Below are 22,338 nucleotides of genomic sequence, written 5' to 3'. Positions count from 1 at the left end.
AATAATAATACATTATACCGGTGATCAAAGTGAAAAAAAGTGAAAGTCCAATAGAGGTACTAAGTAAAAAAGTAAAAAAAAAATGTAAATATACATATACATATATATATATATATATATATATATATATATATATATATATACACACACATTTTTATTTAAAAAACTAAAAATTAAAAAGTACACATATTTGGTATTGCTGCTTCCGGAACGACCCGATCTATAAAACTATCACACTAGTTAACCTTTTCAGTGAACACCGTAAAAAAAAAAACAACAAAACATATGTGGCAAGCTATGGTTTTTCATCATACTGCTGGAAAAAAGTGAAATAAAACACGATAAAAAAGACGAATGTAAATAAAAATGAAATAGCTGAAAATATCATGTTGCCCTGCAAAAAAAAGGCCATCAGCGGAAAAATTAAAAAGTTGTAGCTCTAAGAATATACAGATGCAAAAATTATTATTTTTTTCTATAAAAAAGTTTTTATTGTGTTAAAGTGCCAAAACATAAAAAATCGTATAAATGTGATATCGCTGTAGTTGTACTGACCCGAAGAATAAAGCTGCATAATCAATTTTATCATATGTAAGACGGCATAGCACACCGAGATAAAAAAAAAAAACAATTCCTGAATTGCTGGTTTTTGTTCATGCTGCCTCCCAAAAATCATAACTGAAAGTGAGCAAAAAATGTTATGTGCCAGAAAATGGTACCAATATAAATGTCAACTCATCCCGTAAAAAACAAACCCTCATATGATTCCGTAGCAGAAATATAGGAAAGTATAGCTCTCAAAATATGGAAACGCAAAAACTAGAGAACTATGTTTTTTTAAAATAACAATACAAAAATCTTTACACCATGTTATTATGCAAAATGGATTTAAGTGTCAAAGATTTAATTGTTTTGTTTTTCAAATAAACTCGTGGATGGTATTGTGCCTCATGGCTCAATGGATCACTGAAATCAATCTTAAACACAATCTTAAACTAGTTTTCCTGGTGATTCTAGTTAAAGGAAAACTACTTAAAAATGATGTTCCACATTATTAAGCAGGCCACAGGTTTCAAGCAATATGGGAAATAAAAAGGATCTCTCTGCTGCTGAAAAGCGTTAAATAATGCAGTGCCTTGGACAAGGTATGAAAACATTAGATATTTCACGAAAACGTAAGAGTGATCATCATACTGTGAGGAGATTTGTGACTGAAACAGAGCACAGACAGAGTTCATGCAGATAAAGGCATAATGAGGAAGATTTCTGCCAGACAAATTCATTGGATTAAGAGAGCAGCTGCCAAAATACCATTACAAAGCAGCAAACAGTTATTTGAAGCTGCTGGTGCCTCTGGAGTCCCTAGAACCTCAAGGTGTGAAGACTAATTTTCAAACAGTCTTGTTTACTGATGAGTGTCGAACAACCCTGGATGGTCCAGATGGATAGCCACCATGTCCCAACAAGGCTGCGACGTCAGCAAGGAGGTGGAGGAGTCATGTTTTAGGACGGAATCATGGGGAAATAGCTGGTAGGGCCCTTTAAGTTTCCTGAATGTGTGAAAATGACCTCTGCAAAGTATATAGAGTTTCTGACTGACAACTTTCTTCCATGGTATAAAAACTAGAAACATGCCTTCAGGAGCAAAATCATCTTCATGCATAACAATGCACGATCTCATGGAGCAAAGAATACCTCTGAGTCAGTGGCTGCTATTGGCATAAAAGGAGATAAACTCATGGTGTGGCCACCATCTTCACCTGACCTCAACCCTATAGAGAACCTTTGGAGTATCATCAAGCAAAAGATCTATGAGGGTGGTAGGCAGTTCACATCAATACAGCAGCTCTGGGAGGATATTCTGACTTCATGCAAACAAATACAAGCAGAAACTCTCCAAAAACTCACAAGTTCAACGGATGCAAGAATTGTGAAGGTGATATCAAAGAAGGGTTCCTATGTTAACATGTAACTTGGCCTGTTAGGATGTTTTGGAGTTAAATAGCTTTTTTGTTCAGTGAATGTGACCTCCTAATGCTGCAATTTCCACAAATGAGCATTTTCAGTTCTTTAAAACATATCAAACATTTAGAAATTCTACTGTGCCTAATAATTTGGAACAATGCATTTTGAGTTTTTATTCATTTTGGAGATTATACTGTTATCATTGGGAGGTTTCTGCAATAAAATTCGATGTATACTTATGACTGACTGTCATTTGCACCGACCATTTAGGCTATGTGCACACGTAGGAAAAGTGGTGCAGAATTTTCAGCACAAAATCCGCAGCTCCTTGCAGAATCCGCAGCCGTGCATTTGCCACGGAACTGATGCGGATTAAGTGCGGATTTTCTGCAGTTTTTGCCACTGCGGATTTCTATCATGGAGGGGTGCAGAAACGCTGCAGATCCGCACAAAAGAAGTGACATGCACTTGCAGCGCCCCGGGGTCCTGGTCGTTGCAGTAATGTCATTCTTCCACCAGGGGGAGTGATGTTCCGTCTGATGGCAATAAAGGAGATCACTTTACCAGGTATCACACACCACACAACAAACTTCACACTCCAGCCCACCAGGGGAACTATGCTCCTACTTATTAGGGCACTCTTCACAATTAGGTAAAACTGGTGGTCTGGATAGGAAGTTAGGCAGAAGCTGACTGGGCTTCACCCAGGCAGCACCTGTCAGGCAGACAGGGGAAAGGAGGAACATCAAACAACTGCAGACAGAGAGGTCCCTGACAGGGGTGGGATCCTGTCAGAGGTCTAGCCAGAAGGTTACGGAGCTGCACCTGCCCGTGCGGCAGCATCCTAAGAAAGGACACGAAGGGAATTGTGTTGCTGAGAGTGAGAAACTAAGTCATAGTGAAAGGAAACCAGAAGGAGTTCTGCCCTGTAAAAGGCTGCCTCCTTCTGAGGCGCAGAAGCCGGTAGCCAGAATACTGAGGGAGCAATCGTCTCCAAGCCTTGCTTCAGAGACTGGTAGGACAGTTAATTCCACATTGGCTGCCCGAACTTATACCCAGGAGGCACGGTGGAAACTTGTGGGGGCTGGGGCGTCGTAGGGTCCCTGTAAAAAGCCTCAGGCCACCAGTCATATGGGTTTGTCCTATCCTTACCATCAAGGGGACAGAGAGAAAGAGAAATAACATCTAGAGCATCAACAACAGACCTCACCGAGAAGCTCAGCAGGGAGGGACTACAACACTCAGGCGCTAGAGGAAGGCTACTGATTTCCACCTGGATAAGGGGGACTCTGGATTTGCCTTCAGACCGGCCGGACCCGGCCTGCCCTGTGATCTGGTGCTCTGGACTGTGGACGCTGAAGCCGTCAGGTAAAGGTAAAGAGACCTTGTGTCCTCATTATTCACTGCGCCTTACACTATCCATCATCCACCAATGGGAAGACCTGGGGACATAATTCACCTGTGGGAAGGTATACCATCTAGCTGCCATAACATCACCCCAGCGGACCCCAAAGCAGCCTCGGTCACCCTGACCGAATACCACAGGTGGCGTCATGAACATTATCCCTTTAAAGACCTTTCCCCCAATTAGAATGGACGTCCCTAGGGCCACGGAGCGGGTCAGCCACCATGACATCCCCCTTGAGAACCGAAGGGCCCAGTACCGAGTACCCCATAGCCCTACGGGGGCGCTCCACACTTCTTTTAAATCTGCAGCAATTCCGCACTGATTTTTCCGCACCATGTGTACAGCTTTTTTATTACATTGTTTTTCATTGTACTGTAAATCACAGTGTGGATCTGCAGCGTTTCTGCGCGGAAAAATCCGCTGCGGATCCGCAGCAAATCCGCATTGTATGCACATAGCCTTAGGAAAATTCGAGAAAAATGTCATTTGCATAATAATTTGGAACATGGTGTATTAGATATAATAACAATTATAAAACATAAGGGTTGTGACGTAGTACGTGATAAGACAACATGTGGTACAATCACATGGCATACATTGTAGTATTAAAAAAAAAAAAATCTTTATTAACCCCTTTCTGACATCTGGCATGGTAGTACGCCGATTTTGGACTCCCCCTGCTTGGTACGGGCTCTGGCGATGAGCCTTCATCTTTCCTCATCTTTCCGGGTATATGACAGCTGATCTATACAGCTGACATGTGCCCGCAACAGCCGCAGGTGGAATTGCGATCCACCTGCAGCTGTTTAGTAGTTAAATGCCACTGTCAAACTCTGACAGCGGCATTTAACTCGCACTTACAGGAAGTGCGTCACTTATCCCACCCATTAGTGACCCCATCACATAATCACGGGTCACTGATGGGTCGGCATGACAATCAGAGGTCTCCAGCAGACCTCTATGGTTGTCATTGCCAGATTGCTATGAACGCCACCCCGTGGACAGCGCTCATAGCAAGTGAGCATTTCTGCTACATACTGGCGATCTGATCATGGCCTTTACAATGCAATAAGGAGCGATCAAAGCATCACATCTACACCAAAATGTATTACTAAAAATATCATCTCGGCACAAAAAAATAAGCCCTGACCCAGGTCCAGATGACGAAAAATGGAGATGCTACAGGTCTCGGAAAATGTCGCCATTTTTGTTAAACACATTTTGGATTTTTGTTTCACCACTTAAATAAAAAAGAACCTAAACATGTTTGGTGTCTGTGAACTCGTAATAACCTGGTCATTAAGGGGTTAGTTATTATTATATGTAATAAAGATTATTGTATCAATATTTTAAAAAACAGAGTCTTCCAATTTTTTGATAGGGAAATTCAGTATTCATAGAATGGTAGAGTTAGAAGGGACCTCCTGGGTCATCTGGTCCAAGCCCCTGCTCAAAGCAGGATTCGCTAAATCATCCCAGACAGATGTCTGCCCAGCCTGTTTAAAAACTTCTATGGAAGGAGAACTCACCACCTCTCCTGGCAGCCTGTTCCACTCATTGATCACCCTGTCGGAAAGTTTTTTCTAATATCTAATCTGTGTCTCCCATTCAGTTTCATCCCATTGCTTCTAGTCTTTCCTTGTGCAAATGAGAATAAAGATGATCCTTCTAATGAGGAGATACTATATATATATATATATATATATATATATATATATATTATTATTATTTTTTTTTTGGCCCAATTATCAGATATTTAAGTAATGAAAAAACTAGTTTTTGTAAAAAAAAAATTGGCTACAACTTATACAACAAAAAAATAAATAAAACCCGTTTCTGGCTTACTACTGTTCATTCTGCCTCCCAAAGATCACAGTAAGGCTCAGCGCAGATTTATGTAATTATTTTTTCTTCACTACCTAATAGTATAAAATTCTGTGTCAATATGATCATGCATCATTAAATTAATTAATTGAGATGTGTACTCTGTAAAATGGGGTCACTTATAGAGGTTCTGCTGTTCTGGCACCTCAGTGGGTCATGTCACCCACAAACCATAACAGTAAAATTTGCACTACAATATAACTCTCCTTCCCTTCTGAGCTTTGCACTGTGCCTCCAAAAGTAGTTCCCGATTACAAGAATGGTATTAGCCAAATCAGAAGAAATTTCACAACAAACTGTGAAATCCATTTTTTCCATTAGCCCTAATAAAAGTTAAAACTTTTGAACTAAAACGACATTTTAGTGGTAAAATGTAATTATTATTTCTTCACAGCCCAATGGTATTAATTTCCATGAGGCACATGTGGTGTCAACATGCTCACTGCAACCCTAGATGAATTCATTGAGAGGTTTAGTTTGTAAAATGATGTCACTTATGGGGGGTTTCTGCTGTTCTGGCACCTTAGGAATTCTGCTAATGTGATAGGGCACCCACAAACCAGTCTAGCAAAATCTGAACTCCAATGGTGCGTCTTACCTTCTGAGCTTTGCCCTGTGCCTCAAAAGTAGTGTTTGACCACATATGGGGTATTGGCATGCTCAGGAGAATTTGAACAACAAATTTGGGGTTTAATTCTCCCCTGTTATCCTCATGAAAATAAAAATTGGGGCTAAAAGCACAATTTTGTGGGAAAATTTAGATTTTTTATTTTTACGGATCTACGTTATAAACTTCTGTAAAGCACCAGGGGATTCAAGGTGCTAGCCACACACCTGGATACATTCCTTGGAGGGTCTAGTTTCCAAAATGGGGTCACTTGGGGGTTCACTGTTTAGGCACGTCAGGGGCTGTACAAATGCGATATGGTGTTAACTCTCGATTCCAGTCATTTTTGCGTTAAAAAAGTCAAATGGTGCTCCTTCCCTTCTGAGCCCTGCCATGCGCCCAAACAGTAGTTTTCCCCCACATATGGGGTATCGGAGTACTCAAGAGAAATTGCACAACAAAGTTTAAAGGTAGATTTTCTCCTGTTACCCTTGTGAAAATGAAAAATGTAAGACTAAAGTAAAGTTGTTGTGAAAAAAGTAAAATGTTCATTTTTTTTCTCTCCATATTGCATTACTTTCTGTGAAGCACCTGAAGGGTTAATAAACTTCTTATATGTGGTTTTGAGGTCTCAAAAATTGTGCTGATGTAAAGTAGACATTGGTAAATATTATTTATTAACTATTATGTGTGGCATAACTTTCTGGTTTAAGGACATAAGAATTAAAAGTTTGAAAATTGTGACATATTTCACTACATTTCTGATATTTTCACAAGTAAACACAACTCATATCAAAATCTTTTTACCATTATCATGAGGTACAATATTTCATGGGAAAACAGTCTCCAAATTAGCGTTCCAGAGTTTTTACCTCATAAAGTGACACTCTTCACATTTTAAAAAATTGGCCCAGTTATTAACGTATAAATTGGCTCGGTCCTTAAGGGTTAAATATAGAAAAAAAATATATTACATTTTGTTCACATGTTCCTCCCTTGATTCTGGTGTTCTGTTCTGTCACATGAGCAGAAATAAAAAAATCAGTGACCTGTCAGCAGTCTTCATTATCAATACCTAAGCAGAGCACCACATGAAGACCCCCCACAGGCTGCCCAGAGATAGAGCATATCATTAAGGCTGGTTTCCCACTTGCGTTGGGCAGAGCTGCGGTGGGCTGCGTAGATCTTCCATTAAGACCCGCCCACTGTCGCACCTCTTCCATTCAGCTCCGTCTACGTCAGCATGCATCCTATGTACCTATCTTTACCATTGGGTACGCAGGCCATGCGAATGTATGCGGATACCTTCGCATGCGTCATTTTGATGCTGCCCTGAACTGTGCGGAACGCAACATGTTGCATTTTGTTGCAGTCGGCGCAGCGTCAAAATTACGCATTCAGAGGCTTCCGCATACATTCACATGGCCTTCATACCCAATGTTAAAGATAGGTATGCAGGACACATGCCAACGTGGGCGGAGCTGAATGGAAGAGGTGCGACAGTGGGTGGGGCTTAACGGAGGAACTACGCAGCCCGCCGCAGCTCTGCCCAAAGCAAGTGTGAAACCAGCCTAACTCAAAACTGAAAATAAAGATTAAAAAACAACCACAAGACGGATTTTATCAACCAAGGTATCATTTTAATCAGTATAACGGCACCGACCTGACACTGTGTGTAGGTTACTGTGCACGATCCTGCTGATAGGTTCCCTTTAACCATAGGATTAAAATAACATGACCACCGTTTGTATGAAATAGCAATGGTCTACTCATCGGTGCTGGACTTTTCTCCAGAAGAGAATTACCATATTTTTTCAGACTATAGAGCGAACCTCAGTACAGGACACATTCCACATTTACAGCACAAAAGAATAGAAATATATTTCCTTCTAATTAAAATGAACCTGTCAGCAGATTTTGCCACTATAAGATGCTGCCACTGCCTGTCAGGGCTTATCTACAGCATTCTATAATGGTGTAGATAAGTCCCCGGTCCGACCTGCAAGTGAGGAAAAATAAGTTATATTATACTCACCCGGGGGGGTGGTCCTGTGCTGTCCGGTCCGATGGGTGTGGCAGCTCCAGGTCCGGCGTCTCCCATCTTCTTGCGACGACGCCCTCCTGCTTCTTCATTGCTCCCTGGCATCTGTTGAGGGCAGAGTAAAGTACTGCAGTTTGCAGGCGCTGGGCCTCTCTGACCTTTCCTGGCACCTGCGCTCGGCAGTACTTTGCTCTGCCCTCAACAGGACAGAGAAGTACGCCTGCGCCGGGGAGCGATGAAGCAACAGGAGGGCGTCTGGTCATTACAGGTTGTAAGCTTCTTTGAAGAGATGGGTTTTCAGGTTCCATTTGAAGGATCCAAATGGGGGATATTCAGGAGAAGTCTTGGAGGCTATTGGGTGAGGAGCAAATAAGCGTGGAGAAGAGAAGGAGGTATTGGAAGGACGGGAGATTACGTGAGGGAAGATATTGAGAGATTAGTTCAGAAATATACGGTGGAGACAGGTTATGGATGGCTTTGTAGGTCAGTGTTAGTAGCTTAAACTGAATACGCTGGGAAATTGGGAGCCAGTGAAGGGATTTGCAAAGAGGGGAAGCAGGAGTGTAGCGAGGAGAGAGATTAATTAGTCAGGCAGCAGAGTTAAGAACAGACTGGAGAGGTGAGAGAGTGTTAGAAGGTAGGCCACAAAGGAGGATGTTGCAGCAGTCGAGGTGGGAGATGGTAAGGGCATTCACAAGCATTTTGGTAGAGTGTGGGTTGAGGAAAGGACGGATTCTGGAAATATTTTTGAGCTGGAGGTGACAGAAGCGGCGAGAGCTTGGATGTGTGGTTTAAAGGACAGGGCAGAGTCAAGGGTTACTCCGAGGCAGCAGATTACCGGGACAGGAGAAAGTGTGAATTCATTTATTGTGATAGATAGATCAGGTAGGGAAGGTGTGCAAGATGGAGGAAAGATAATTAGTTCAGATTTGTCCACATTGAATTTGAGGAAGCGAGAGGTGAAGAAAGAGGATATGGCTGATAGACACTCTGGCATTCTGGAGAGCAGAGATGTGACATCTGGGCCAGAGAGGTAGATCTAAGTGTCATCAGCATAGAGATTGTACTGGAAGCCATAGGCCACTATGAGTTGTCCCAGGTCAAGGGTATAGATAGAGAAGGGGTCCTAGGACAGAGTCTTGAGGGACACCAACAGAGAGGGGGTGAGATGAAGAGGTAGTATGGGAGTAGGGAATGCTAAATGTGCGGTTGGTAAGGTATGAGGAGATCCAGGATAGGACAAGGTCTTTGACACCAAAGGAAGAGAGGATCTGTAGTAGGAGGCAGTGGTCAACTGTGTCGAAGGCAGAGGACAGGTCCAGAAGGAGGAGTATAGAGAATTGTTTGTTAGCTTTGGCTGTAAGTCGTTCGTAAGTTTGGTCAGGGCAGTCTCAGTGGAATGGTAGGGACGGAAGCCAGATTGTAGGTTGTCGAAGAGAGAGTTAGATGCAAGGTGAGAGAAAAGTTCACCGTGGACGTGCTGCTCAAGGAGTTTGGAAGCAAATGGGAGCAAAGATATGGGGCAATAGCTGGGCATAGTGCTCGGGTCAAAGGATGGCTTTTAGAGGATAGGTATGATTGTGGCATGTTTGAAAGCAGAGGGGAGGGTACCAGAAGTTAGTGATAGATTGAAGAGATGGGTTAGGGATGGGTTAAGTGTAGTGGTAAGGTTGGGGAGGAGGTGGAATGGGATGGGGTCAAGTGCACAAGTGGTGAGGTGTGATTTGGAGAGAAGATGAGCAAGCTGTCCTTCAGTGATTTTGGAGAAGGAAGTTATGGGGTTAGGGCATTTGTCTGGCATACAAAGGGGTTGTGGTGGTCGGACAACAAAGACTTGCCTTGTTTGGTCTATCTTATTTTTGAAGTGCGTGGCAAAGTCCTCGGCAGAAATTAGGGGAGTTGGAGGGGCAGTGGTGGGCAGAGGATGGACTTAAAGGTGTTGAACAACTGTTTGGGGTTGTGGGATAGGGAAGATACAAGGGATGTAAAGTAGGCCTGTTTAGCAGAATGCGAATGCGTTTTCTTCCAATGCCATTCTGCAATTCTGGATACTTGCCAAAGCTTTTTTTTTAGTGATGTTATTGTGCAGGGTTGTTTATTGATTCATCGCACTCTGCTATGCATGACAGGGGCAACTGATTCGATGGCTGATGCCAGAGTGGCATTGTAGAAACTAGTGGCAGTGTCTGTGTTGTGGAGTGAAGCTATGGAAGACAGTGGCTGAATAGAGTCAGAGGGTGTGCGAGGGTCTAGATGTGTGAGGTTTCTGGGGGGATGCGCATGTTCTTGGACATGGGTGACAGGTGTGGAGGACAGTGATGAGAAAGTGAGTAGATGGTGGTCAGATAGAGGGAGAGGGGAGGTTGTGAAGTTAGATAGGAAGCAGAAACGGGTGAAGACCAGGTCTAATGTGTGTCCGTCTGTGTGAGTTGCTGAGGAGGACCACTGATTAAGTCTAAAAGATGAAGTAAGGGGCAGGAGTTTGAAGGCTGTTGACTGGTGGGTGTCAATGGAGATGTTGAAGTCATCCATGATGATGGCGGGAATGTCAGCAGAGAGAAAGTGAAGAAGCCAGGAGGAGAATTGGTCAATAAAGGCACTAGTCGGGCCCGGAGGTCGGTATATGATGTTCATTTGGAGGCTGGAGGGAGAGTAGATGCGGACAGAGTGGACTTCAAGAGAGGGGAGGATAAGGGAGGGTAGAGGTGGGATTGGGTTAAAGGTACAGTTGGAAGAAAGAGAAGGCCCACTCCTCCACCATGTCTGTTGCCAGGGCGAGGAGTGTGGGTGAAGTGGAGGCCACGGTAACATAGCACTGCAGGGGTGGCTGTGTCAGAGGGTGTCAGCTATGTTTCGGTGAGGCCCAGGAAGGAAAGATTACGAGAGGTAAAGAGATTGTGAATCACGTGGAGTTTATTGCAGAGAGAAGGGTGGTGGGCATCAAGGGCACGGATTTGAGGTGGGCAAGATTTCGGATGTTTATGTTGGGAGTGATAGAAGGGGGTAATAATGGGAGGTATGAGAAGTGGGGGTCCAGGATTGTGAGATGTGTCGCCAGCAGTGAGGAGAAGAAGAGAGAGACAAAGCAAGTGGGAGGAGAGTGAGCGGCTTGTTTTGTTTTTTTTAATAAGAGAGCTCTGGGGTTGAGGAGCAAGTCAACGGAGGTCAGGTGGGGAGGCAGGAGGAAAGGAGAGATTGTTACTTGGTTAGAGGGTGCTAGGGTTTGGGGATAGTGCAGAAGAGTGAGGAGTAATGGAGTCAAAATACACATGGATACACCTAAATAAAATGGGAATGGTTGGTGATATCAACTTCCTGTTTGTGGCACATTAATACAGTATATGGGAGGGGGGAACTTTTCAAGATGGGTGGGGACCATGGCAGCCATTTTTAAGTCAGCCATTTTGGATCCAACTTTATTTTTTCCAATGGGAAGAGGGTCATGTGACACATCAAACTTATTGAGAATTTCACAAGAAAAACAATGGTGTGCATGGGTTTATTTATTCTTTCATTAGTTATTTACAACTTTCTCTTTGTTTACAGCCATTGACATGTCGTAGAGGTTAACATGTGAGGAGCTGATAGTGTTTATGTCTGGTGAATGCAGTACCCGAGTCATTGCACCAGATTTCAATGCAAGACACTTTACCCATGTTATTTAGGTGTATCCATATAAATGGCCCACACAATAAAGTTTGCCTCATCACTGAACATAATGTTCTGTGTAAACTGAAGGTCCTGTTCCAGCATCTCAATGAGGATGACCCAGATCGGCGTGCTGAATTTGCAGAATGGGAAAAAAAAAATTGGAACAGGACCCTCAGTTTACACAGAACATTATGCTCAGTGATGAGGCAAACTTTTTTTGTGTGGGTCATTTATATGGATACACCTAAATAACATGGGAATGGTGACAGTTTTCTTGCATAGGGTGTCTGTAAACATTGACAAATCCCCTGGCTCAGATGGCATTCATGGACGGATACTGAGGGAATTGAGCTCAATAATTGACAGACCACTGTATCTCATATTCTTAGACTCTCTTATAAGAGGGGTTGTGCCACAGGATTGGAGGATGGCTCATGTGGTACTGATATATATCGTAAGAAATCTAAGAAGGTGCATCCAGGCAACTACTGTCAGGTAAGCCTGACATCAGTAGTGTGCAAAATTTTTGAGGCATTATAAGATATGACCTGCAGAAATATATTGTAGATAATAATATCCAGCATGGATTTGTGGAGAATAAGTCGTATCTAACTAACATGTTGGGTTTCTATGAGGAGGTGAGTGCAAATCTGGATGTTGGTAATGTCGCTGATGTGATTTATCTGGACTTTGCAAAGTCACTTGATACTGTTCTACATAACAGCTTTATACTGAAGCTACAGAAGCAAGGACTGGGGGAAACTATATGCAGATGGATAAGGAAACAAAGAGATATCACAAATGGTACATTCTCTAAATGGGATATAGTCAGCAGTGCGGTACCGCAGGGATCTATGCTAGGACCTTTTTTTTTTTTAACCCCTTTATTAATGACCTTTTGGATGGGATTGAGAGTAAAGTGTCAGTCTTTGCTGACGACATCAAACTATGTAGGATATTAAAATCTGACCTTGACTTTACAATATTGCAAAATGATCTGGATAGATGTCTGAATTGGCAAACACTTGGCAAATGAGAGTTAATGTAGATAATTGTAGAGTAAAGGCCCCTTCACATTAAGCGACGCTGCAGCGATACCGACAACGATCCGGATCGCTGCAGCGTCGCTGTTTGGTCGCTGGAGAGCTGTCACACAGACAGCTCTCCAGCGACCAACGATCCCGAAGTCCCCGGGTAACCAGGGTAAACATCGGGTTACTAAGCGCAGGGCCGCGCTTAGTAACCCGATGTTTACCCTGGTTACCAGCGTAAAAGTAAAAAAAAAAAAACACTACATACTTACCTACCGCTGTCTGTCCCCGGCTCTCTGCTTCTCTGCACTCCTCCTGTACTGGCTGTGAGCACAGCGGCCGGAAAGCAGAGCGGTGACGTCACCGCTCTGCTTTCCGGCTGACTGACGCTCACAGCCAGTACAGGAGGAGTGCAGAGCACAGCGCCGGGGACAGACAGCGGTAGGTAAGTATGTAGTGTTTTTTTTTTTTTTACTTTTACGCTGGTAACCAGGGTAAACATCGGGTTACTAAGCGCGGCCCTGCGCTTAGTAACCCAATGTTTACCCTGGTTACCAGTGAAGACATCGCTGGATCGGTGTCACACACGCCGATCCAGCGATGTCCACGGGAGATCCAGCGACGAAATAAAGTTCTGGACTTTGTTCAGCGACCAACGATCTCCCAGCAGGGGCCTGATCGTTGGTCGCTGTCACACATAACGATTTTCTTAACGATATCGTTGCTACGTCACAAAAAGCAACAATATCGTTAACGATATCGTTATGTGTGAAGGTACCTTAATGCACCGAGGACGGAGTAATCCTATTGCTGCATATACATTAAATGGGATTATACGCGGGACTACAGAACAGGAGAAGGACTTGGGTATTCTCTTTACAAGTAATTTGAGCAGTAGTTCTCAATGTCAAGTAGCAGCCACAAAAGCAATCAAGATTTTAGGATGTATAAAAAGAGAGATAAAATCCTCTGATGAAGACAGAGGGCAGTGATTTCTTCCAGGCACCGCATGCCACGGAGCCTGGAAGAAATCATTAACATAAAGACAGAATATAACATTTCTTCACAACAAGACCATTAATATGAGGCAGAAAGGTAGGACTAGTGTAACATTTCTATAACTTGTATGCTCATATTAATAGGTCATATACAGTATGTCCCGGAGGGTGACAGATTCCCTTTAAAGCACCAATCCAGCATTTTTTTTATCTCACCGCTGGACTGGCGCCTTAAAATCCAAGACCTCTACCAACTATCTGATACTCATCTTCCGGCGTTTTCATCTGTTTTCGCCGCCGCTTGGCTCCATCTCCTAATCAATGTAAGTCTATGAGAGCCTCTTTCTAACCTCATTTTGCTTCTTTCTGTCTTTTATAGTCTTTCATTAAGCCCTTGTGACGTAGCTTCTAACTTCAGGCCAGTCAGAAGCTGCACTCATAAGTTTGAGCTGCGTGACTGGAGCTCTGCCAAAAAACAGTGAATACGCCAGAGGATAAGTTTATGACCCGGGCAGTGGACTTGCGCTTAAAGCAACACTCCAGCTGTGAAAAAATAAAACCCAGCTGGAGTGGTGCTTTAATCTACTATATAATTGTCTAAGGGTCACTTCTGTCTGTCTGTCCTTCTGTCTGTCATGGTTACTCATTCGCTGATTGGTCTCAGCAGCTGCCTGTCATGGCTGCCGCGATCAATCAGTGACGGGCACAGTCCGGAAGAAAATGGCCGCTCATTTCTCCCCACAGTCAGTGCCTGTCGCCCGCATAGTCCCCTCCGGTCACCGCTAACACAGGGTTAATGCCGGCGGTAACGGACCGCGTTATGCCGCGGGTAACGCACTCCGTTATCGCCGCTATTAACCCTGTGTGTCCCCAACTTTTTACTATTGATGCTGCGTATGCAGCATCAATAGTAAAACGATCTAATGTTAAAAATAATAATAATAATAAAAAAAACCTTATTCTCACCTTCCGCCGTCGCATCGTCTCCTCGGCACTGCAAGCGGCAGGTTCCGCTTCCAAAGATGCTATGGGAGAAGGACCTTCCATGACGTCACGGTCATGTGACCGCAACGTCACGGAAGGTCCTGCGCTCATACCAATCCTGGGACCGGACACCGCACACAAGCGACGGAACTACAATGGGCTCTTCGGATGGTGAGTATGTTTCTTTTTTATTTTTTAACCTGTTACATACGTGACTGGGCAATATACTACCTGGCTGGGCAATATACTACGTGTCTGTGCTGTATACTACGTGACTGGGCAATATACTACGTGGCTCTGTGCTGTATACTACGTCGCTGTGCAATATACTTTGTCGCTGTGCAATATAAAAGAGGTCTGGATACACATCCCTAAACCAGGGATTCAAGCTTGAGGAGGCTAATTTGCATATTGCAGGTGCCTTCTGGGAAAAGCAAAGAGTCTCCCTAAGCTAGAAGATCGTTGGGTACAGTCGGGACCAGCTGCTTGGAAAGCATCACCAAACCAGGGATTCAAGCTTGAGGAGGCTAATTTGCATATTCCAGGTGCCTTCTGGGAAAAGCGAAGAGTCTCCCTAAGCTAGAAGATCGTTGGGTACAGCCGGGACCAGCTGCTTGGAAAGCATCACCAAACCAGGGATTCAAGCTTGAGGAGGCTAATTTGCATATTCCAGGTGCCTTCTGGGAAAAGCGAAGAGTCTCCCTAAGCTAGAAGATCGTTGGGTACAGCCGGGACCAGCTGTTTGGAAAGCATCACCAAACCGCGCGCCTTACGGCGCGCAAATTTTTGCCTGTAGGGCATTATTGCGAGAGAGCTTGGCTGAGTAGATTACACAAGAAGGAAAACACACAGCAAGTCAACAGGATCTAGGAGCAACATGGCAGATGTGACAACCTACATGGTGAGCTGCAGCATGTGCTACATGTTCACAGATCGACCAGAAGAAGAATCAAATTTCACCTGTCAGAAGTGTAGACTAGTGGCCCTTTTAGAAGAAAAGGTGCGGGGTCTGGAAGAAAGAATAGCAACTTTGAAACTCATCAAAGAGAATGAAGACTTTCTAGACAGAACAGAAGCATCTCTACTGGTCACAGAAGGTGAAAAAAGTGTCAGAGAACCTCCAAAAGCAGATGAGTGGAAGCATGTGACCAAAAGAAGCAAGAAGACCATGGAGAAATCACCAACCACACAACTGAAGAACCGATATCAAATCTTTGTAGAGGATGAAGATGGCACACCTAAGGATGAAGCAATACCAGCAAGCAAAAAAGAAAAGGGCACACAGCAACAAGTGACAGCAAAAAGTACAGCCAAGAAGCAACGAAGAGTGGTGGTGGTGGGAGACTCACTACTGAGAGGCACAGAAGCAGCCATCTGCAGACCGGACATAACTGCAAGAGAAGTATGCTGCCTTCCAGGTGCGATGATCAAGGATGTGACCGATAGGATACCAAAGCTCTTCAGCTCCAAGGACGTCCACTGTTATGAAAGGCAATTCAGTACTACAATGGACATAGCGGTCAGAGCACATACAGTGATCTGACAATAACCCAAAATCATAGAACGAGCTCTGAGACGTGGGAACTCTGCAGACCGCAATCCCTAATCCTCTCCAAACAACACTAGAGGCAGCCGTGGATTGCGCCTAACTCTGCCTAGGCAACTCGGCACAGCCTGAGAAACTAACTAGCCTGAAGATAGAAAATAAGCCTACCTTGCCTCAGAGAAATACCCCAAAGGAAAAGGCAGCCCCCCACATATAATGACTGTGAGTTAAGATGAAAAGACAAACGTAGAGATGAAATAGATTCAGCAAAGTGAGGCCCGACTTTCTTAACAGATCGAGGATAGAAAAGGTAACTTTGCGGTCTACACAAAACCCTAAAGAAAACCACGCAAAGGGGGCAAAAAGACCCTCCGTACCGAACTAACGGCACGGAGGTACACCCTTTGCGTCCCAGAGCTTCCAGCAACAAATTAGACAAGCTGGACAGAAAAAATAGCAAACAAATAGCAAAGAAGAACTTAGCTATGCAGAGCAGCAGGCCACAGGAATGATCCAGGGAAAAGCAAGTCCAACACTGGAACATTGACAGGAAGCCAGAATAAAAGCATTAGGTGGAGTTAAGTAGAGAAGCACCTAACGACCTCACCAGATCACATGAGGGAGGAAACTCAGAAGCCGCAGTACCACTTCCCTCCACCAACAGAAGCTCACAGAGAGAATCAGCCGAAGTACCACTTGTGACCACAGGAGGGAGCTCTGCCACAGAATTCACAACAGTACCCCCCCCTTGAGGAGGGGTCACCGAACCCTCACCAGAGCCCCCAGGCCAACCAGGATGAGCCACATGAAAGGCACGAACAAGATCGGGAGCATGGACATCAGAGGCAAAAACCCAGGAATTATCTTCCTGAGCATAACCCTTCCATTTAACCAGATACTGGAGTTTCCGTCTAGAAACACGAGAATCCAAAATCTTCTCCACAATATACTCCAACTCCCCCTCCACCAAAACCGGGGCAGGAGGATCAACAGATGGAACCATAGGTGCCACGTATCTCCGCAACAATGACCTATGGAATACGTTATGTATGGAAAAAGAATCTGGAAGGGTCAGACGAAAAGACACAGGATTAAGAACCTCAGAAATCCTATACGGACCAATGAAACGAGGTTTAAACTTAGGAGAGGAAACCTTCATAGGAATATGACGAGAAGATAACCAAACCAGATCCCCAACACGAAGTCGGGGACCCACACGGCGTCTGCGATTAGCGAAACGTTGAGCCTTCTCCTGGGACAAGGTCAAATTGTCCACTACATGAGCCCAAATCTGCTGCAACCTGTCCACCACAGTATCCACACCAGGACAGTCCGAAGACTCAACCTGTCCTGAAGAGAAACGAGGATGGAACCCAGAATTGCAGAAAAATGGCGAAACCAAGGTAGCCGAGCTGGCCCGATTATTAAGGGCGAACTCAGCCAAAGGCAAAAAGGACACCCAGTCATCCTGATCGGCAGAAACAAAGCATCTCAGATATGTTTCCAAGGTCTGATTGGTTCGTTCGGTCTGGCCATTAGTCTGAGGATGGAAAGCCGAGGAAAAAGACAAGTCAATGCCCATCCTACCACAAAAGGCTCGCCAAAACCTTAAAACAAACTGGGAACCTCTGTCAGAAACGATATTCTCTGGAATTCCATGTAAACGAACCACATGCTGGAAGAACAATGGCACCAAATCAGAGGAGGAAGGCAATTTAGACAAGGGTACCAGATGGACCATCTTAGAAAAGCGATCACAGACCACCCAAATGACTGACATCTTTTGAGAAACGGGAAGATCAGAAATAAAATCCATAGAGATATGTGTCCAAGGCCTCTTCGGGACCGGCAAGGGCAAAAGCAACCCACTGGCACGAGAACAGCAGGGCTTAGCACGAGCACAAATCCCACAGGACTGCACAAAAACACGCACATCCCGCGACAGAGACGGCCACCAAAAGGATCTAGCCACCAACTCTCTGGTACCAAAGATTCCAGGATGACCAGCCAACACCGAACAATGAACCTCAGAGATAACTTTATTGGTCCACCTATCAGGGACAAACATTATCTCCGCTGGACAACGATCAGGTTTATTAGCCTGAAATTTTTGCAGCATCCGCCGCAAATCAGGGGAGATGGCAGACACAATTACTCCTTCCTTGAGGATACCCGCCGGCTCAGACAAACCCGGAGAGTCGGGCACAAAACTCCTAGACAGAGCATCCGCCTTCACATTTTTAGAGCCCGGAAGGTACGAAATCACAAAGTCAAAACGGGCAAAAAACAGCGACCAACGAGCCTGTCTAGGATTCAACCGCTTAGCAGACTCAAGATAAGTCAAGTTCTTATGATCAGTCAATACCACCACGCGATGCTTAGCTCCTTCAAGCCAATGACGCCACTCCTCGAATGCCCACTTCATGGCCAGCAACTCTCGGTTGCCCACATCATAATTTCGCTCAGCAGGCGAAAACTTCCTGGAAAAAAAAGCGCATGGCTTCATCACTGAGCAATCAGAACCTCTCTGCGACAAAACAGCCCCTGCTCCAATCTCAGAAGCATCAACCTCGACCTGGAACGGAAGAGAAACATCTGGTTGACACAACACAGGGGCAGAAGAAAAACGACGCTTCAAGTCTTGAAAAGCTTCCACAGCAGCAGAAGACCAATTGACCAAATCAGCACCCTTCTTGGTCAAATCGGTCAATGGTTTGGCAATACTAGAAAAATTGCAGATGAAGCGACGATAAAAATTAGCAAAGCCCAGGAACTTTTGCAGACTTTTCAGAGATGTCGGCTGAGTCCAATCATGGATGGCTTGGACCTTAACAGGATCCATCTCGATAGTAGAAGGGGAAAAGATGAACCCCAAAAATGGAACCTTCTGCACACCAAAGAGACACTTTGATCCCTTCACAAACAAAGAATTAGCATGCAGGACCTGAAAAACTGTTCTGACCTGCTTCACATGAGACTCCCAATCATCCGAGAAGATCAAAATGTCATCCAAGTACACAATCAGGAATTTATCCAGGTACTCTCGGAAGATGTCATGCATAAAGGACTTAAACACTGATGGAGCATTGGCAAGTCCGAATGGCATCACTAGATACTCAAAATGACCCTCGGGCGTATTAAATGCAGTTTCCATTCATCTCCTCGCCTGATTCGCACCAGATTATACGCACCACGAAGATCTATCTTGGTGAACCAACTAGCCCCCTTAATCCGAGCAAACAAATCAGATAACAATGGCAAGGGGTACTGAAGTTTAACCGTGATCTTATTTAGAAGGCGGTAATCTATACAAGGTCTCAGGGAACCATCCTTCTTGGCTACAAAAAAGAACCCTGCTCCTAATGGTGACGATGACGGTCGAATATGCCCCTTCTCCAGGGGTTCCTTCACATAACTGCGCATAGCGGCGTGCTCAGGCACGGATAAATTAAACAGTCGACCTTTTGGGAATTTACTACCAGGAATCAAATTGATAGTACAATCACAATCCCTATGCGAGGTAGGGCATCGGACTTGGGCTCATCAAATACATCCCGGTAATCAGACAAGAACTCTGGAACCTCAGAAGGGGTGGATGACGAAATTGACAGAAATGGAACATCACCATGTACCCCCTGACAACCCCAGCTGGACACCGACATGGATTTCCAATCTAATACTGGATTATGGGCTTGTAGCCATGGCAACCCCAACACGACCACATCATGCAGATTATGCAACACCAGAAAGCGAATAACCTCCTGATGTGCAGGAGCCATGCACATGGTCAGCTGGGTCCAGTATTGAGGCTTATTCTTGGCCAAAGGCGTGGCATCAATTCCTCTCAATGGAATAGGACACTGCAAGGGCTCTAAGAGAAACCCACAACGCTTAGCATACTCCAAGTCCATCAAATTCAGGGCAGCGCCTGAATCCACAAATGCCATGACAGAATACGATGACAAAGAGCAGATCAAGGTAACGGACAGAAGAAATTTTGACTGTACCGTACCAATGGTGGCAGACCTAGCGAACCGCTTAGTGCGCTTAGGACAATCAGAGATAGCATGAGTGGAATCACCACAGTAGAAACACAGCCCATTCAGACGTCTGTGTTCTTGCCGTTTAACTCTTGTCAAAGTCCTATCGCACTGCATAGGCTCAGGTTTAAGCTCAGGTAATACCGCCAAATGGTGCACAGATTTACGCTCACGCAAGCGTCGACCGATCTGAATGGCCAAAGACATAGACTCATTCATAGGAAATCCCACCATGACATCCTTAAGGGCTTCAGAGAGACCCTTTCTGAACATAGCTGCCAGCGCAGATTCATTCCATTGAGTGAGCACGGACCACTTTCTAAATTTCTGACAATATACCTCTATCTCATCCTGACCCTGACAAAGAGCCAGCAAATTTTTCTCTGCCTGATCCACTGAATTAGGTTCATCGTACAGCAATCCGAGCGCCAGGAAAAACGCATCGATATTACTCAATGCAGGATCTCCTGGCGCAAGAGAAAATGCCCAGTCCTGAGGGTCACCGCGCAAAAAAGAAATAACAATCAAAACCTGTTGAACTGGATCACTAGAGGAGCGAGGTTTCAAGGCCAGAAATAATTTACAATTATTTTTGAAACTCAGAAACTTAGTTCTATCTCCAAAAAAAACAAATCAGGAATAGGAATTCTTGGTTCCAACATAGCTTTCTGATCAATAGTGTCTTGAATCTTTTGTACTCTTGCCGAGAGCTGATCCACAAATGAAGACAGACTTCTAATTTCCATCGCTACACCTGTGTACTGAACCACCCAAATGTCTAGGGGAAAAAAAAGGCAAAACACAGTGCAAAGAAAAAAAAATGGTCTCAGAACTTCTTTTTTCCCTCTATTGAGAATCATTAGTACTTTTGGCTTCCTGTACTGTTATAAAAGGCAATTCAGTACTACAATGGACATAGCGGTCAGAGCACATACAGTGATCTGACAATAACCCAAAATCATAGAACGAGCTCTGAGACGTGGGAACTCTGCAGACCGCAATCCCTAATCCTCTCCAAACAACACTAGAGGCAGCCGTGGATTGCGCCTAACTCTGCCTAGGCAACTCGGCACAGCCTGAGAAACTAACTAGCCTGAAGATAGAAAATAAGCCTACCTTGCCTCAGAGAAATACCCCAAAGGAAAAGGCAGCCCCCCACATATAATGACTGTGAGTTAAGATGAAAAGACAAACGTAGAGATGAAATAGATTCAGCAAAGTGAGGCCCGACTTTCTTAACAGATCGAGGATAGAAAAGGTAACTTTGCGGTCTACACAAAACCCTAAAGAAAACCACGCAAAGGGGGCAAAAAGACCCTCCGTACCGAACTAACGGCACGGAGGTACACCCTTTGCGTCCCAGAGCTTCCAGCAACAAATTAGACAAGCTGGACAGAAAAAATAGCAAACAAATAGCAAAGAAGAACTTAGCTATGCAGAGCAGCAGGCCACAGGAATGATCCAGGGAAAAGCAAGTCCAACACTGGAACATTGACAGGAAGCCAGAATAAAAGCATTAGGTGGAGTTAAGTAGAGAAGCACCTAACGACCTCACCAGATCACATGAGGGAGGAAACTCAGAAGCCGCAGTACCACTTCCCTCCACCAACAGAAGCTCACAGAGAGAATCAGCCGAAGTACCACTTGTGACCACAGGAGGGAGCTCTGCCACAGAATTCACAACAGTCCACCCATTTCTTCTGATACATGTTGGCACCAATGACACGGCAAGGAAGGACCTACCGACAATCTGCAAAGACTTTGAAGAGTTGGGGAAGAAAGTAAAGGAACTGGATGCACAGGTAGTTTTTTCTTCTATCCTTCCAGTAGACGGGCATGGCACCAGGAGATGCAACAGGATCCTTGATGCAAACAACTGGCTAAGACGATGGTGCAGACAACAAGGATTCGGATTCCTGGACCACGGTGTGAATTACTGGTACGATGGACTCCTCACCAGAGACGGACTACACCTCAACAAACCTGGGAAACACACATTCGCCAGAAGACTCGCTACACTCATCAGGAGGGCGTTAAACTAGAAGAAGAGGGGACGGGAAGAAAAACATTAGACTTGAACAAAGAAGATCCAGGAAAACATACTCAGATGGGAGGTAAAAACATTTCTAAAACAATCCACAGTGAGGAGATTGGAACAAAACAAAATCCTCTAAACTGCATGC

The 22,338-nt window shown here is 44.5% G+C and overlaps 1 protein-coding gene across 1 annotated transcript in view; it reads right to left on the bottom strand.

Moving 5' to 3' along the window:
• Positions 1–22,338, bottom strand: part of MATCAP2 (microtubule associated tyrosine carboxypeptidase 2) — a 69,280-nt gene that overhangs the window by 34,099 nt on the left and 12,843 nt on the right. The window lies entirely within an intron of this gene.

Source organism: Ranitomeya imitator, chromosome 6 (genome assembly GCF_032444005.1).
Source record: "Ranitomeya imitator isolate aRanImi1 chromosome 6, aRanImi1.pri, whole genome shotgun sequence".
NCBI lineage: Eukaryota > Metazoa > Chordata > Amphibia > Anura > Dendrobatidae > Ranitomeya > Ranitomeya imitator.
Note: the sequence above shows the minus strand (reverse complement) of the source record. Positions and strands in the feature narration are given on the sequence as shown.